At 37.3% G+C, this 19,662-nt stretch overlaps 1 long non-coding RNA gene across 4 annotated transcripts in view; it reads right to left on the reverse strand.

Annotated features, from left to right (window-relative positions):
- Nucleotides 1–1,304: 1,304 nt before the first annotated feature.
- Nucleotides 1,305–19,662, reverse strand: part of LOC121016273 (uncharacterized) — a 35,508-nt gene continuing 17,150 nt past the window's right edge. For 3 of the 4 annotated variants that reach the window (XR_005784204.1, XR_005784201.1, XR_005784203.1), the window contains one exon: nt 18,621–18,929. This is a non-coding gene — a long non-coding RNA (uncharacterized LOC121016273). Of the gene's footprint in view, nt 1,750–18,620; nt 18,930–19,662 lie in introns of those variants that run through there. The other variant, XR_005784202.1, reaches the window with a different exon arrangement.

The following is a 19,662-nucleotide window of genomic DNA, read 5'->3' on the forward strand; positions in this document are numbered from 1 at the left end:
AATGTAATTCACCACATTAACAAATTAGAGAAAAATAATATGATCATCTCAATAGATGCAGATCAAAGCACTAATAAAATTTAACACTCACTTATGATTTAACCAAATAAAACTCTTAGCAAACAAGGAACAGGAGGAAATATTTTTAATCTGATAAAGGATATTTACAAAACATACAGCAAATATCACACTTAATTTAAATGCTAAAATTTTTCCTTTGGAAATCAGGAACAGGACAAGGAAGACTGCTATCGCTGTTTCTTTTTGTTGTTTTTTTGTTTTTGTTCTTGTTTTTGTTTTTTGTTTTGTTTTGTGAGAGAGAGAAAGAGAGGGGGAGGAGCAGAGGAAGACAGAGAATCCTAAGCAGCCTTCAGCTCCACACCCAGTGCAGAGCCTGACTCCGGGCCTCAATCTCACAACCATAAGATCATGACCTAAGCCAAAATCAAGAGTCAGACACTTAACCAACTAAACCACCTAAGTACCTGGCTATCACTGTTTCTAATCAACATTGTAGGGAAGGACCCATTCAGGAAGAAATTTAAAAAATTAAAAATAAGAAACTAAAGTAGAGAAAAAAAACTATCATTATTTACAGATGATAATGATTTTATACAAAACCCAAACAAACTTGTTATAATTTAGACCAAGAAGTTTTAGTAAAGTCATTGAATATTAATTCAATGTCCAAAAACTCTATTTCTTCTCTATACCAGCAACAAATGGAAAACCTAAGTTTATAAAAGACATCATTTACAATAGCATTAAACATTACCAATTACTTAGGAATAAATCTAATGAAAGATTTCTAAGACCTTTATAAAGAAAATCTTAGAGGGGTGCCTGGGTGGCTCAGTCGGTTAAGCATCTGCCTTCTGCTCAGATCATGATCTTGTAGTTTGTGAGTTCAAGTCCCATATCGGGCTCTCTGCTGTCAGCACAAAGCCTGCTTTGGATCCTCTGTCCCTTCTCTCTCTGCCCCTCCCTTGCTTGTGTGCTCTCTCTCTAAAAAATAAATAAACATTCCCAAAAAACATCATAAAACTTTGTTCAGAACACTTAAGACAACTTAAGTAATGGAGAAGAATACTATATTCAACTATTGGAACACTCAATAGTAAAACTATGTAACTTCTTCCCCAAATTTATTTGTAGATTCATGCAATCTTATCAAAATCACAAGCTTTTATGGTACTTGACAAACTACTTCTAAAATTTATATTGATGCAAAAGGCCAAAAGCAATCAAGGCACTTGTATTAGTTTCCTGGAGATGCTCTATGTAACAAAGTACCACACACTGGGTGACTTAAAATAACAAATTTATTGTCTCATATTTCAGGTGGCGAAAATTCTAAAATCTGGGTGTTACAGGATTCCTTTGAAACCTGTACAGAGAATCCTTCCTTGTGTCTTCCTATCTTCCAGCGGTTTCCTGAAAATCTTCAGCTTTTCTTGGTTTGCAGCTGCATAACTCCAATCTCTGCCTTCATGGTCACATAGCCTTCTCCCTGTGCCTCTGTCTTTATATGGCCAGCATATTATAAGAATACCCATTATATTAGAATAAGGGCTCACCTGGGGCGCTTAGGTAGCTCAGTAGGTTGAGCATCAGACTCTTGATTTCAGCTGAGGTCATGATCTTACAGTTCATGAGACTGAGCCCCACATCATTCTCTCTCCCTCTCTCTCTCTGCCTCTCACCACTCCCTTGCATGAGCATGAGTGCAAACACTTTGTTTCTCTCCCTCTCAAAAAAAAAAAAAGATGAATAAATATTAAAAAAAAAAGAATGAGGGCTCACCCTACTCCAATATGACCACATCTTAATGAATTACTACTGTAATCACCCTATTTCCAAAAAAAAAAAAAAAAGTCATATTCTGAAGTTTTAGAGATGTCAGTATATCTTTTGGGGGAAGGATACAATTCAGCTCATAACAGTACTTTTGAAGAGAAAACATCCAGAAGAAAATTTGTTCTACTGGACAACAAGACATATTACAAAGCTATAGTAATCAGAACATTATGGTATTGGCACAGGGACAGAAAAGTAGATGAAAAATAGAGCAGGAGATCTGAGAAACACCATAGAAATAGGTTTGTGTGACACCTGGCTTGTGACAGAGATGGCACTGCAGAGCAGTGAGGATGGAATGAACTTCCCAAAAGATGATACTGGGACAATGAAAAAAATGAAACTGGACTCTTATATCATGCACAAAACTGAAATCCAGCAAATTTTAGAAAACACAGGATTATTTCTTCTTGACTTTGGACAAGGGAAGGATTTTTTTTTTTTTTGAGAGACAGAGAGTGCAAGCAGGGGAGAGAGAGAAAAAGGGAGAGAGATTCCAAAGCAGGCTCCATGCTCAGTGTGGAGCCCAACATGGGACTCAATCCCACAACCTGGGATCATGACCTGAGCTAAAATCAAGAGTATAATGCTCAACTGACTGAGTCACCCAGGCACTCCAGGAAGGATTTTCTAAACAAGCACAAAAAGTACTCATATTAGAAAAAATGACTGATGAATTAAAATTAAGAACTGCTTGGGGCACCTGGGTGGCGCAGTCGGTTGAGCGTCTGACTTCAGCCAGGTCACGATCTCGCGGTCCATGAGTTCGAGCCCCGCGTCGGGCTCTGGGCTGATGGCTCAGAGCCTGGAGCCTGTTTCCGATTCTGTTTCTCCTTCTCTCTCTGCCCCTCCCCCGTTCATGCTTTGTCTCTCTCTGTCCCAAAAATAAATAAAAAAACGTTGAAAAAATAAAATTAAATTAAATTAAGAACTGCTTATAAACAACAATATAGAGTGTAAAGAACTCTCAGAATAGGAAAAGATATTTGGAATGCATATAACTAATAAGGAATTATTATCCAGAATATAAGTAACTGCTACAAATAACAAGGAAAAAGTACACAGGAATAAAAATAGGGAAAAGATTTGAATATCCAATATCCAGTTGCTAAACTGTGCTCAGGTCATGATCCAGGGTTGTGGGAGAGTACCCTGTGTCAGGCTCCACGCTGAGGGTGGAGCCTACTTAAGATTCTCTCTCTCCCTCTCCCTCTCCCTCTGCCCCTCCCTCATGTTCTCTCACTCTCTCTCTCGAAAATAAATAGATTAATTAATTAAAACATTTTTAATGAAGAAAAAGATGCTAAGATCAAATTGATCAAATCTTTGAGGAAACACTAAAGTTATAGAAGATGAGACAAATAATTGCTGGCAGAAAGGTGGGGAAAACAGAAAACATAATGTAAAGAAACCAAAGGAGGAAAGATTTTCAGTATTTTTCCAGCAGTGGTTTGGAGGACTGAGAGAAAGTGATTGTGCTCAGTGATGGAAAAATTTTTAGTCACCTTAAACAGAGTGGCTTCAGCAGATTGTTGAAGGCAGAAGTCAGGCTACAAACAGTTTTGGACTTTCTGGATCACCCTAATGCAGAGAAAGTGAATACGGTCCTTTCAAGACTTTTGGTAGTAAAAGGGAAATAACATGAGTAGTAAATCAAAAGAAAAGGGCCTTTTTCCAGATAAAGAAGAGTACCATGATTTCAGACAAATAGACTACAATGAGGAAATATTAAAGATGCAAGATGGTGTTCAGAGTAGAGGGAACAATGTTCTGAGAGACAGAAGAACACAAGTGCAGGAGCTAGTCTTTGAAAGGAGGAAGAACACACCCTGTCTGAGGCAGAAGGATCTTCGATAGCAAAGTGTACAATATTAAAAACTCAGAGACCAAAACATTAATAAAAGAAAACTCTGTGCACTGTTGATGGAAATGTAAATTGGTGCAGCCACTATGGAAAACAGTGTAGAGATTCCTCAAAAAATTAAAAATGGAACTATGTGGTCCAGCAATTCTACTTCTGGGTATTTATCCAAAGAAAATGGAAAAACTAACTCAAAAAGATACACGCACCTTCATGTTCATTGCAGCATTATTTTCAAAAGCCAAGACATGGGAACAACATAAGTATTTATTAACAGATGAATGGATAAAGAAAATACAGAGGGGCACCTGGGTGGTTTAGTCAGTTGAGCCTCACAGTTCATGAGTCCAAGCCCCACATTGGGTTCACTGCTCTCAGTGCAGAGCCCACTTTGGATCCTCTGTCCCCCTTTCTCTCTGCCCCTCCCTTGCTCATAGTCTCTCTAAAAAAATAAAAACATTAAAAGAAAAAAATAAAAGAAAATATTATATAGATATGTAGATAGATCTAGATAGATAGAAGGATAAATATATATAGAGAGAGAATGACATATTATTCAGCCATAAAAAATAAAATCTTGCCATTTGTGACAACATGGATAGACCTTAAGGGCATTACTCTAAGTGAAATAAGTCACCTATTAAGTCATAGAAAGACAAATACAGATGTTCTCACTTATATGTAGAATCTTAAAAAAAGAAAAAGAAAAAGAAAAAAGCAACCCAGCTCATGGATACAGAAAACAGATTGCTTGTTACCAGAGGCAAGGAAGAGGTGGGAAAGGGGAAATGGCAGTCAGAGAAATTAGTGAAGGAAGTCAAAAGGTACAAACTTCCAGTTATAAAATAAATCAGTAATGAGAAATGTAATGTATAGCATCGTGACTACGGTTAATAATACTATATTGCATAATTGAAAGTTGCTAAAAGAGTAGATCTTTTTAAAAAAAGAAAGTATTTTTACTTTTAATGTTATAATGGAGTCTTATAATGGAGTCCAATCATTAATAGAATTGATTCCCCAAACAAAGAATACAGCAGGTATTGAAGGGAAAAAAATGCAAGGTTACCAAGGTAACAGGAATTCTGTTGATGGCGGGCAAAAGCAGTCATTTCCTCATATGGTTACCATATGGGCAAGGATCACCACCTACTACATATAGATGGCAGAAGTTGGAGATGAATTATTTTTTTCATGAGGGACTTCTCAGTAAAGACTCAGAACGTCTTCATTACTTAGGGGCTTGTGTTAAACAAAGTGTTGTTGCCTTGGTTCTGTTTTTACTGTGGTTCATGATGTGCTATTTTTGTTGTTCTCAGAATTACAGTCATCTGCAGTCAATGAGTGTGATAAAGTGTAGACCTTGAGGAAAATGCAAAATGTTTGAGCTGGACAGTGTAGGAAACATGAGAGGGAGTCAGTTGTAGACTGCATTCCAAATATTCCAAAATATCAAAGAGGGTGAAAACAGGAAACTCATCTAATCCACCATCATCATTACATCTGGGAGTGGGGGGGTGGGAATGAGGCCTAGAGAAATGGCTTAAAGAAAAGCAAAGTTTGGAACACAGGACCATCAACCCATAGTCCAGTGTTCTTTATGCCTTACCATATTGCCATGTAAAATCAAAGTTTTTTTGAGCCCAATTGCTTCTTTTTTGAGTTATGTTAATGTGCACATAGGAATGGAATCCTAGCATTAACAGTAAAATTATCAGTTCCCATACTTTCAGATGCATGGTAGGTGTCTTTGACTATCCTTATTCTGGTCTTTGCCAAACTCTCTGGTCTAGGAGAGACCAGAGAATATCTAAGCACATGATATTTCTTTTTTAAATTCCAAAAATAAATTGTAAGTACTATAGGGATAAATTTAGAATAAAAAGTTATCCAATAGTATAGGATTTTGTATAAAACTGGTATTTAAAAAAAATTTCCAATAGCTTCCTAATTTCTAAATTTAATCAAGAGCTCACTTAGAGTGAGATAAATTAACCCGAGGAACTATTAAAATAAATGTACTTATTTAATCACAAAATGTATTAAAATATTGAAAATTTCTAAATCTCTTACTAATTAATATCAAATCATATTATTAAGCTGTCCTGGAAATTACAAAAAGTTTAAGTACAGCTTGAGGACAAGAATAAAAGGGTAGGGAAACACTTCATTAATCTTATTAATCTTACATTTTAATCATCCCAAAGATTAGTAAAATGTTGATGTGTATAAAATAGCCAAATGAAGCTAATCAATTTATGTAAAAATGAGAAAGCCATGGAAAATGTCTTTCTATAAAACTGTGGTACTACTTTTTAAATGATCAGTTTCTGTTTTTAATTATCTTCTATTTGCAGAATAGCAATCTGACTATATACTCTAGGAAAAATCATAATTAGATAAGGCTCATTTTCTTAAAGTTATCCATGTTAGATCTGAATGTGAAGAGTTGTCAAAAACAATCTCAAGGCAGCTGTTTCCAATTATGCTTATTTTGACAACTGAAAATGAGTAAACAAACCAAAAATAGTTTAATATTTTGACCAATGCAGCTCCTTAATACTAAACAAAATTATGCTTTATAGTGGTATAAAATTTAAAAAGCACATTTTAGTGCTTAAACAGGAAGGAATTATTTTCTTAAGTTCTGCAAAAGTTAATTATTATGCAAATTCAGGTAGATGATATACAAAGCATATTTTCATAAACAAAAGAATTCCAAAGAAATCATGCCTCATCAGTAAATGAGATACTCAAATCCACTCAACACAAGCAATTATAAAAGGTTTCCACCATATGTGATTTTTGAGGGATGAGTCAAGTATAATGTCAATATCAATAATAATATAAATATGACTTGGATCTCCTAAATATTCTCCATCCTGCAAAAGTAGATTCGTACCTACCTTCATTCTTTAAAAAACAAAAAAGCACTTTTATAGGAATTTTAACTGTTTGGAAGGATATTTTTTCATATATGGAAACAAAGTATAAATAATACCGATGAGGCAGAAAAGGAAAAAGAGAAGAAATGTGAACAAGAGTTGTCAAGCATACAAAAGTCCTAGAATAATACAGTGAAAACAGTATAGGAATCCGGGTTGTCCTCATCTAGACTGCTATGAAATATTGGGGACACCATTTAATCTTTGTATTTTTTGGCCAAACATCTTTTTTTTTTAATGCTTATTTATTTTAGAGAGATTGAGAGAGAGACAGAGAGAGAGAGAATGAGCAGGGGAAGGGCAGAGAGAGAGGGAGATAGAGTCCGAAGCAGACTCCAGGCTCTGAGCTCTCAGCACACAGCCTGACACAGGGCTCAAACCCATGAACTGTGAGATTATGACCTAGCCAAAATCAGACACTTAACCTACTGAGCCACCCAGGCACCCCTGAGCAAATATCTTTAGAATAAGGACCCATTCTTCCTTCATTACAAATCTGCATTTTTCTTTGAAGCTTGCATTAAGACCCTTTTATGGAAGTAATAGGGACTTTTCTCAATAGAAAACAAGTGAAGATTCCAAGGCAGCTTTGACCTTATGCATAAAATCCTGTAAAACACTAGAAGGTCTGCCCGCTCCCAGATACCTATCCAATTATCCTGACATCATCTGAAATTTCCACTAATTTGTTATATAAGTAGAGTTTATTTGGGGATAAGGAATCAATTCTAAAACATTCCTATTGTAAAATTGTAAAATGTTATATTGATGCTAATATTTTTCCAACCGTCTACCTTCCTGTACGTGTCTAGGAACAGGTGTGTATAAGGGAAGTAGACACAATTATTTCAGGTCAATGAATCCCATCCTTCCTCTGGATGGTAACAACGAAGAAAAGATCCAGAGCATGAGATATTGTCTAAAAGCAAGTTTGTGAGGGCTCTGAGGGTGAAGTCCTTAAACACAGCCATATGGGAACAGCCATGTTGTACCAGACACTTGGGGGAAGTAGGAAAACCAAAAAACAACATTTTCCTATTTCACCATTTGATCTCCTAAATACCTTCTGTTGCCAGAAGTATTCACAGTATAATAGCATGTTGAATGTACCAGAAGAAAGCAACAAGGTACAGTACTGTTAAGATTTATGTGTTTCCACATTTGGTAAAATGGGCTGTTTCTTCATACATCTGTGCCTTGTTTTCTACCTTTGAGTTTGAGTTCTGCTTATCCCAAACTCCTTATCTGCAGGCCAGGCATAAAACACAAGACCAGTCAGGACCATTCTACCTTAACATTAAACAATTAAGGCTAGAGAGCAGGAAGGAGAAGCAGGGAATAGCCATCGTTATATATTTCGAAAACGAAATACCATGACTTTCCATATTGGAAATGTCAAGCCATCCCATGGACTAACATTAGGATCAAAACCAGATGATTATCCTGTTTTTCCTAAGAAAAAATTACACCCTACTTCATTTAAAAACCAGAATCTAATTTTTATCTTGGAAAAAAAAAAAACAGCTCTTTAAAGTAAATATTTCCCCAAAAGAAAATCAGCTAATTTACTTGGGTGGAGAAGAGGAGAGGGGAGAGATAGAAGAGGAAAGAGAAATGAATTGAGGTTTGTGTGAGGCATAAGTAATTTGAACTCCGGACATGAACATGGATCTTTACGATTAGTAATTGTTCTGCTATTCCGGGGGAGAGCAGAGACGAAGCTAGAGTTGAAAACAATTCAGGATTGACCAGAGATGAAAGCACTAATTCCAGTGCGGGTGGGGGATAGGATTCAAAATGCTGGAAAGCTTTGTTTTCCTCACCCTGTGTCTTGGAACCGCCAGATCAGAAGTTGGCAACTCTATATTAAACATCATAACAGCTGGGATGAGGAAACTCTTCACAGAAGGGCCACCCCAAAAGTCAGGAATGAAAAAATGCTAGAGGAATAAACACAACAAAATCCCTAAGGAAAATATATCTGGCCACTGGGTGGGTATTAGCCTTGTGTCATACTTGGTATGCACTGGAATTTTCTTCCTTTAAAATAAAGACTACTTTCCTTTCAGAAAGTTGCCTGATTTTTAGGTATTCACCCATCTTTCACAAAGAACTTCAATTCTAAGTATATAGTGCTCATAAAGGCTTTATTTTTAGGGGAAATATGAGCACAATCCCTTAATCTAGAGTTTGAAAACATTACTTATAAGAACCATTGGACAAGAAAAAAGAGGAAATGTTGAACAATTTCTCCTTTTGGAAGAAACAGGTTGATTTTCTACAATGTCATTTACCCTGAAGGGCATATAAGACTATAGTCAAGTCCTAGGATGCCTCTTAGTAGAAGTACAATAATTACCCTACCTTCATTCTGTATCTTTTCTATGTTTCAGTCTACTTAAACCCCTTCCCCTGGTGCCTCAGCATCCAAAACTCTGTCATGGTTCCCCCAAAATGATAGCTTTTTTTTACCACAAAAAAGCTATTTCACACAAGAGAAGTTATGCACTAAACTTGGCCCTAAATGTTCATACCTTTGCTTTCACTTTATTTACTGACTCTCTTCCCATCCTCTCATGACCTCTTATGCCCATCATCTGGTGTGAAAACACAGCATTTAAAAACTACAAGGTGAGAACGCATCCCATGAGCAGGCAGTCAGAAAATAATGTTGAAACACGATCAAAGTCAAGGGCAGAAAGAGTATCCAAATAGACAACAAAAGATTCAGTTCCTTAACAGAGCTTTTTAACATTAAAGAGAAATCCAGAAAAACAACGCTTTCATAATATAACTTGTGCCCTCCCCCTCACTGAACAATGAATTTTCTAAGTATACATCAGAGAAAATACTAGAACGTATTGACTTTGGGTAGCAACATGGGTAGATACATTTTCTTCTCTAGACTAAGGAAGGAATAGATTTCAAGTGTAATACATGAGATTTGTGTTAGACTTTTTTTTCTAACTAACTTTAGGGGAATAAGTTACTGGAATACAGCCCCAGAAGACCTCCTCTGGAAACTTTCAGAATAAGTTAGTTATTGGACAGAGGTTCCTGGAAAAACTAGGTGAGAGCTTCTTTAAGCCAGGAACAGGCTAGATAGATAGAGTAATGTATGTGAACACTGGCTTGGCAGTCAAGTGTATTCTGGGTGTGAATTCTGCTTCTACCAGTTATCATATTGGTGATCTCAGGCAAGTTACTTAGCCTTTAAAAGTCCCAGTTTCTGAGCTATAAAAGTGAAGGTAATACCACTTCAATTCACTACAACTTCAACAGGGTTGCTATAAGAATCAAATGAAGTAAGTAAGTACTGGCACATGGAATACAAATAGTGATAATAATAGTAATAATAGGGGCTCCTGGGTGGCTCAACTGATGAAGCGTCCAACTCTTGATTTCAGTTCAGGTCATGATCTCACGGTTGCAGGATTGAGCTAAGATTCTCTTTCCCTCTCTCTCTATTCCTGTTCCCATGAATACTACTACAGCTCCTCCTCTCTCTCTCTCTCTCTCTCCTTTTCAAAATAATAATAATAATAATAGTAATAATAGCTAAAGTGTATCTAGTGATTACCAAATGCCAAGCACTATTACCCACTATGCAACTTATTACTGCTACTACCATACATATTTATCAACATATCCCCAGTACCTAGCACAATGCCTAGCATAATAGGCATTCAGTAGCTATTTCTTGTATTGAATTAAATTTCTCAGCATTACTTAGACTCAGGCAAGAAGTGAACAGTCCAGTCAACCAAATGAATTATCTCTCAAAAAGCATGACTGTTATTTTTTTTCATTGAATTTACTTGTTTTCTTTTTTAATTTTAGTAAACTGAATGGAAATTTGGGTAGCTTATACCCTAATATTCATGAATGGCAGCAGAAGATAAAACTACAGACTAATTTTGCTTATAAACACAGGCATAAATATCCTCGATCATGAGTGGCCTTGAACACATGATATGTAGCATTTGTCATTTTATTGAGAAGCAGATTTGAACCACACACAAGAGAAGACCAATATATGAGGACCAGTCATAAAGATATGCTTGGTGTGTGCACTGGAGGAGGGCCCACTGAGAAGGCAGCTTTGCCCTTCTCTAGATCATTATCTTTGTAGTAAGTCATAAAGTTATGGAGGAAAAGGCTTCTTTGTGGAATAATAGGCCCCCACAACCAGCCTATAGTAGTATTCATGAATTTGGGAATTCTAAAAGGAATTGGGACAAATTCCTAGTAGATGTGAAGGATATATCATAAAGAATGTGGTAACTGTGAGAATTATAATCAGATCATGTAAAAGCTACCCAGTTGGAAGACCAAATAAATTCTCAGAAATTCAGCAATAAATGCTGGTGCAAGGGGCACCTGGGTGGCTCAGTCGGTTAAGCATGCAACTTCGGCTCAGGTCATGATTTCACAGTTCAAGAGTTCAAGCCCTGTGTCAGGCTCTGTGCTGACAGCTCAGAGCCTGGAGCCTGCTTTGGATTCTGTGTCTCCCTCTCTCTCTGCCCCTCCCCCACTCATGCTCTGTGTCCTCTCTCACTCTCTCAAAAATAAACAAACATAAAAAAATGCTGATGCAAACTTACAAAATTCAGTTAATCTTTAACTTATTTTTCTAAGTATGATATGTTCATGATTTCCTGTTTAATTATCTTAAGATACTTTTTTAAAAAAGCTTTTAGAACATTTTCACATTTTCTAAAATATTACAAGCAATCAAATGTCAAGCCTACCATAATAAAATGTACATGCACAAAATATGAAATTGCTTTGCATTGTAACATTAACTTAACCACATTACAGAGTAAATATTATGTTCTTTTAACATCATAAGAGTAAACTAATGGCTCAGAAACAACATGTGTGAGCTGACTAAATTAGTGTTACTATGGAAACTTGATATTTTCAATTTCCCAACCCTTAAGGTCGATTTCAACACTGCAGTATGCTGTGTTTTCCATTTTGCTGCTATAGTTCAGTACAATAGAAAAGCATGCTGCAAATCAAAGTTATTAAGGACTCTAAACTAAAACTGGGAAATAAAAGTAGGAAAAACTATATTCTTCTTTCAAAAAGTTCAGTCATATGTCATCTATGGTTCATTCCATAACCCAAGTCCTCATCTGGCTTGTCTTTATTTTTCCCAACAGTTCGCTGGCAGATTCACAAACTCAAAATAAATAGTATTTTTCCACTATCTAATTCTGAATTTGGCAGGGAAACTCAATGATGAATCTATTCCTACCTCAAAAAATGTTTTCTTTTATACATTTCACTCACTCATACTCACTCAAGGCTGTAGACTAGAGAAATAACAACTTTATTGTGTTGTGTGTGTGTGTTGGGGTTGGGAGGGAGGTTCTATCATCTGTTTCTTAGGAATAAGTCAAAATACAAATCCAATCCTAATAATCTGAAGTTTCGAATAGGAATAATCCATTTTTCCACCACTTCCCTTCTTGGATTCCTTCCAGACCATCTGAAGAGAAATCTCACAGGCTTTATCACTATGAAGAGGATATTCCTTAATGTCCTGAATTAGTAAAGACCCCTCACAATGGCAGGTGACACTGCGTGCTCACAGTCTCACTTACCCCCAGCTTGATTCTTTAAAATACAAATGCTTCACAGTCTACACAAACTTTTAACCAGCTAACTGCATTGGGCTTACAGTAGTAAAATAATGTAAACAGTAATTTTTAGGGGTGCTTGGCTGGCTCAGTTGGTGGGGCATGCAGCTCTTCATCTTGGGGTTATGAGTTCAAGCCCCACATTAGGTATAGAGATTATTCAAAAATAAAATCTTTAAAAAAAACAGTAATTTTTTTATTTACTTCACCATGCACAAATAAAGGGTTATTTTTATCTAAAAAGCTTTCCCTACTAATTTTTTTCTTACTTTTTCAAGTTAAACTTAGTCCCAATCACTCTCTACCTACCAATTCTACCTTTCTATCATAAAACAGTCTTAAAAGCTCATTCATTCTAATTTGGAATCAATGCCAGGGAAGTGACACAACGTGAACCACCCTGTTTGTTTCATGTAGGTGCCTAGAAACAACTTACAGTTTCTATTTGGAAAGAGACAAACCTGGGTTATACATGGATTTTACTGTGGAATCTGTTAACATTTCTTTTGCAAGCATCACCTTCAGTTTATGTGAGGAAACTTGTCCCCGGGGCATTATTTTAAGGAGTTTGTGAATTCATACTGCATAATGCCTCCAAATTAATTTTACCAAAGCAATTTTGACCATTTCACTACCCTACTCAAAATGCTCAATGATCCTCTTTCTTTCTACATTGCCTACAGGCTAAAGTTCTAAAAGGCTCTCAACAATCTGGCAGCAATTAGTTCCTGGGACCTCACTTCCTATCCTCCCTACACAGACTCTCTCTTCTAACCAGGGCAAGGAGCTTAAAATTCCTGTCCAGTGGATTATGATGTGTGCTGTGGACCAGGGAAAGCTATGTATTGTATTCTAGCCTCTCTTTTTCCAATGAAAGTTTTATTGAAGTTATCCTGTTCTTTCTCCACAATTCAATATTGGTTGTGTTACAAGTGGACCCCTTAGATAATAACTGTGAAGAATGGTATCCATACCTGATAGAGATAGACAACCCCCAGAGAAGCTGGACTTGGAGCTTGAATTGAACTTTGGATTGTCTCCCTTTCACAGAGGCTGTAAATGCATGTTAACAGTGTATGGGTAGGGAGGAAGATATGTATGGATGCTGAGAGTAGCCAGAGGCAGACTGTAGAGGACGTTGTGGATGCCTCCCAAACATATCACCCACTCCTTTAGTGGAGCAACCATGCTGTTTGGCAGCAAAACACATCTCCCACTACAGGTGGACCTTAATCTGTCTAAGCCAATCATTGTCATCCTGTATTCTTTGAAACTAACATTGGCTCATAACCCAAACCTAAGTCACTCAGTAGCTGTTATTCACCTGGCCACTGTAATTGACTTAAGGATGGTACAATCAGAGCAAATCCGAGAAGTTTTGTTCAGTGGCTAAAAGAGGCAAGTCTCTTCTCCTGGATATGAATGAGGAATCATATAAGCCAGATGTAGTAATCAGACTTTAAGGTGGCCCCCAATGATTCTAGTCTCCTGATATTCACATTTTTGAATAATACCCCTTTCACAGTGTCCCTGAATTGGTCTGTATGACCAATAGAGTGGGGAAGAAATGATGGTATGTCATTTCAGAGATTACATTATAACATACAGGGTTCTCTCTCTTCCTTTTCCCTCTCCTTACCCCTTTCTCTCTCTCATCACTTGCTCTCTGGAAAGCCAACTGCTATAACATGAGAAACCCATACACAGGCCCATCTAATAAGGAACTGAAGCCTCCAGCCAACAGCCAAATGAGTGAATTTGCAAGTAGATTCTCCAGCCCCAGTGAAGCCTCAGATGACCGACCACCGCCTGGCTGACATCTTAACTCCTGCCTTGTGAGAGACTCTGAGATAGAGCCACTCAGCTAAGCCATGCCTAGATACCTGTTGCACAGAAATTGTGAGATAAGAAACGTTGACTACTTAATTCATAAATTTTGAAGTGATCGTTATGCAGCAATAGTTAACTTATACACTTGAAGAATCATCTTGCAACCAACAAGAACACCAAGCTGATAATAAAGAGAAGGCTATGAGAACAGTGGAGAAATGGAGCTACAGCCCTAATTAATGCACCCTACAGCCCCCTTTACCTCTAGTTCTCTTTAGCTACATAAGCCAATAAATAAATGTCCTTTATTTTTTTAAGCCAATTTGCATTAGGTTTCCAATATTTGCAAAGAAAAGTTGGCTAATGAAGAATTTGTTTGAGGGGACTCAATACCTTCCAGTGCGACCTCCAAACCACCCTGATCTCTGCCCATTTCCTCATACAGCAGCCCTTTGTCTCTGCCCACTTACTCTTACCCATTCTTCATGGCATTGCTCAAGTCTCACCTTTTCTGATCTGATGACCACTGCAAGCAGGTATCCAGGTCATCTCAATTCAGATAGTACTTTTGCTGTCACTTCTGTTCGTTTAGCACTTGTCATACACTCTCTTATCTTTGATGAGAATATGCTTATCTAGATCATAACCTCATTGAAAGTAGGAACCGTTTTTATGCGCTTTTAATTGCCATAATTCTCATGATAGTAGATTGTTAAATATTGTTTGATTGACTCTATCAGTCAGGATTTCTTATGCAAAAGTGAACTACCTGACTTGGAATCAAAGATCTTCATTCTGGCAGGTCAGATGCCAAGATACCTGCTGTAGGAAAAGGAATAATCAGAAGAAAGGAGGGGGTTGTCGTTTTACTGGTCCATATTTTCTCAATTCCATTCCTTTTGAGCATAAAATAATGAAGGATTTTAAAGATTCTACTTGATTCCTGACAATATCATCTCATAAAACTTTCTGTGTATTTGAAAAGGATACATAGCTCTCCAGGTAAGTCATGACTATTACATATATTTTTGTAGCAAATGTAATAGCCATTCTAAACAGCCTGAATTCAGAGTACAACTTCCAACCACTAACAACATTCTGGGACAGCTCCTACAGTTTTGAAACGACTATGTTAAAGAAATCCAGTCCAATTTAAAACTTTACTTGCAGCCCCTTCCTTCCTGTAGGCCAGGCCATTTGTGACTAGGGCCTGAAACGGGAAAGGGGACTGGTTTCCCCTTCACTTTTCCATCCTTCCTTCTCGAGTGGTGGGCTTGAGGGTTGGAGCTGCTAGTAGAAGCAGAGATAGAAAGGGACAAGTGTCTCTTTCAGTGCTGCATTAGGGCTTTCTCTTGGCTGATGCTGCTTATTGGCCTCTGGGTGGCAGACATCCTGATGCTGGCTCTTCCATGGGGTACATGTGAGGGTTCTTTAGAGACTACTGAGGGGTGTCCGCAGGACAAAGTCTTCACCTTGATCTAATACTCCCCAGTTGCTACGGCCTCTTATGGAGGGTACTGGCAAGTCAGCTCAAGTCCAACTACTTTTCATGGAGGCTTCTTGACTTCTGGGAGGCTCACATATCACTGCCATGTCACAAGGTAGGCACAGGCTGCTCTGCTAGCTCACTTCTCTCTGCCCTATTGTCTCATTTCGATTCTCTGTTCCTTCACTGATACAACCACTAGGATCAATCATATGGTTTGATGACAAAGAAATAAGATATCATTACCTTCTGGGACACCTAGGTGACTCAGTCGGCTAAGCATCTGACTCTTGATTTCGGTTCAGGTCATAATCTCACAGTTCACGGGATCGCGCCCTGTGTCGGGCTCTATGCTAACAGCACAGAGCCTTTTTGGGATTCTCTCTCTCCTTCTCTCTGTTCCTCCCCTGCTCTCTCTCTTTCTCTCTCTCTCAAAATAAACTTTTTTAAAAAAGATATCATTATCTTCTTTTAATCCCAATTTCTGCAGATGGTCCTCAGAGCACCCTCAAAGGGGAAGCCGCAGTGCTTTCCAGTAGGCCAAAATTCATGACTCTAACAACATGTCCACCTCCCCTTATCTAGTCAAAAAGTAGATAGGGTTTGAGGAGTGGTTCAGCCTCAGATGATGATGGGCAGGGTACAGGGAGGAGTTTCCTGGAGGGAGAGAGAGTCATTTGTCTGACTCATTAAATTCTACAGGTAATATCTGGTCTCAATATTCAGAATATGGTGTACTTTGTCCTTAACTTTGCTCCTAGTTGCCAACTGCCCACTCAATACTCTGAAATACATGGCAAAGAAAGGAAACTTGGTCTGTTGGGGAAAACTGGGTTCTTGCCTCAGCTTGTGAGCATGAGCTACCACAATGCTATTATGGTAGTCTTAATTCTCCATATTTTCTCACTTGCAAAATGAGAATACTATTTACTTGATTGATCAGTTTCATATACAACACAAGCTAAAAAGAGAATCACATTAATTTCATTCAATATTTATCTTGTGTCTATAGAAGAGCATTCAGTGAAAAAATATTTCAGTTTCTGAGCACTGATTTATAATTTCAGCTTGTAATGTATTATGTATAAGGTGTTAGGACTCTTGTGAGAATTCAGTGTGATCATGCATGAGGATGGCTTTGCACAGAGGCAAGTACTCAATGAATATTACCCATCATTATTATCATCATCTCTGTGACCTTACACAAGTCATTTAAGCTCTCTGAGTCTTCATTTCCTCATTTTTAATTGAGGATAGTAACAGAGTTGTGAAGAGTCTATGAAACCATACTGTCTGGAAGCAATTGTAAATTTCTTTGTAAATGTCAGATATTATTTATGAAACAAGGACATTAGACCTTTAAAGGATTTTCCTCTTCTAAAATGCTATGCATTTACTATTTGGTACTATGAAGAAGGAGAAAAAAAAAATTCGCCTTTCAATACGGTGTGTTGGAGTCATTAATAAATAAAAGCAGCAAACACTGCCTCATTCTATCCATGAACTCACAATTTCCACAGAGTGTAAGAGACTGTTCTCTTCTATCATACTTTCAATTTTTATCTGTTCTCTGAAATATTTTACCTCCTCAATGTGTACATTTCAAGCACCTTCACATAACCTAAAATGGAAAGGAAATTGCTTAAGAGGCAGTGGAAAACTACCAAAGAATCAGCCAATAAAATTTAGTCATGGGGTGACCTATTCCAGTTCCTAACATGTAACACACTGGTGGGAAATTTTCTTTCTGACTCCATCCTGACTTCAAATATGAACACTGATCCTGTCACAGAGATGTTAACTCCATTTTGGAATTTCCAAATCTTATCATATTCCTTGACTGTTGAATAAGGTATAAAGTATATTCAAAAACTAAAGTTTCTTTTTAATCTATTTAAGTTACATGCATTGGCTAGTCTGTCAGAAATATCTTGACTGCATCAGCCAACTGAAATTTGAAAGAAACGTAAATCTAAGTTTCTGTTTTCACAACTCACCATAATTATTTTATTGCAATCTTCAAGTATGAAATTGAAACAAACTCTGCTATGTCTGTCTTTAAGGAATAAAATAGTAGTTAATGTATTTTGGCTATTTAAGACATTCAGACTCACAATTATTTCTAACCATTAAGCTTTGAAGTAGGAGATTTTCTTGGCAACAGAGTCAATTTCAAGTTTGAAAATGGAGCCTCTATGCAAAATCACAAGTGGCTCTATCAAGAAAAATATATTTTGAATGGTCTGGACATATTTATATAGCTCTTTATAATTTGAAAAGTGTCTTTACACACACTGTTTTATTTTATGTATGAGTTTCCTTGAGAGAGAAATAGAGGAGAAAAAAGAAAATGTGGTTTAGTGAAGGTCAGTGACTTACTCAAGGTCACAGGAACTGGTAAAGCAGAAAGGAATACATTGGTCTCTTGATTCCTGGCCTACAGATCCCTCTCACCATAACAGGCTGCTTTAGAAATCCATGGAGTGCTCTGAAATTCTAAAAGACCATCTTACCTATCACCCTGCCATGTACAAGTTAAAATCATGCCACTTAAACCCAGACATTCAAGATCATGCCCAGGATGGAGAAATGCTTACAACACATTTCATTTACTCATTCAGTCATTTGAAAACCATTTGTTGAGGATACACTATGTGTCCAGCTTTGTGGTGGCACTTGGAATGCAGTTGTAAGTAAACCAGACATGGTTCCTACTGTCCTGGAGCTTACAGTTTAGTCATGGAGATAAATACTGCTCACATACTCACACAGTAAATACTGTATATCACTAAGAACCAGAAGTAAGTCCAGAAAGAGTATAGCATGCTTTAAAAATGTCTAATACAGAAACCTGGCCTCATCTGAAACATCAGGGGTGGCTGGGATAGGATGAAGGGGTGGGAAAATAAGGAGCATCCTAGGCCATGGAAGGACATGCCAGGCCAGGAGGATCACATCTGTAGAAACCCCAAGGCAAGAAGGAAAATTGAACATACTTTATGATAGCAATTTTATTGAAGCAAAGGTAGGAAAGTCTAGCAGGAAATATACCAAATCATTTATGATGTTTTCTTTTGGAGAGGAATTGGCAATGTTCGTTTTCTTATTTATGCTTTATTGAAATGTTCCAAATTTTCTAAAATGAAAAATATGAGTTTTGTGATCTTGGGGGCAAATCAGCCTAAAGAAATGGGAAAGAGCTGACTAGAAAATCTAGCCCAAAAGGTTCCCATGTGAGAAGAAGGGAAAACAAGACTCTCCCAGTCACTCCAGGCCAGAAATTCAGGAGCTGAAGTGTGAAGCTGAAAAGTAAACAGTACGAGAACATAATTAGTGCTTTGGTGATTTAAAAGGTCCCTAAATACTCAAAATGTATAAGCTGTGAATGAAAAGGAACAAATGTGTACTGAGCCCTCTTATGTGCCAAGAACTATCCTACTCTCTTTATGGCATTTCCTGGGAACAGTAGTATACAGATAACAGTGCTTTATTTCTACAATTTGCCCACTGACTGTGTTCCTTTCTCTCACACTAAACCCTATAAAATGTGAATTATAATCCCATTTTACAAATAAAAATGAAAGTGAGATTTAAAGAGAGGTTAAGTAATTTGCTCAAAGCTGAACATCTATTAGGTAGGAGAGCTGGAATTAAAAGAAAAGTTCTGATTCCAAAGGAGCTCCTAGGACTCCTGTCACCTGTATAAATGTGATGGAGATTGTTTACATTAAGATTTTCCCATTAAGAATTGGGAAAAAAGTACGATTATGGTTGTTTTGCTGCTAGCCAAAAGGGACAGTATTGTGCTGGTAGGATGGTAGGGGGTCCTGTGCTGTGGAGAGCACAGTATTTCTAAACATTTACATTGTGCCAATGGTCTGTTCTAATCACATTAGAAATCTTGTCTAATTTAGTTCTCATAACAAGCATATGACATAGGTACTATTATCATCCCTAATATGCAGATAAGGAAATTGAGTTCTAGACAGGTAAAACAATAACAGCTTGCCCAAGATCACACAGAGCTGTCACAGC

Source organism: Herpailurus yagouaroundi, unplaced genomic scaffold (genome assembly GCF_014898765.1).
Source record: "Herpailurus yagouaroundi ecotype Mexico unplaced genomic scaffold, PumYag 210, whole genome shotgun sequence".
Taxonomy (NCBI): domain Eukaryota; kingdom Metazoa; phylum Chordata; class Mammalia; order Carnivora; family Felidae; genus Herpailurus; species Herpailurus yagouaroundi.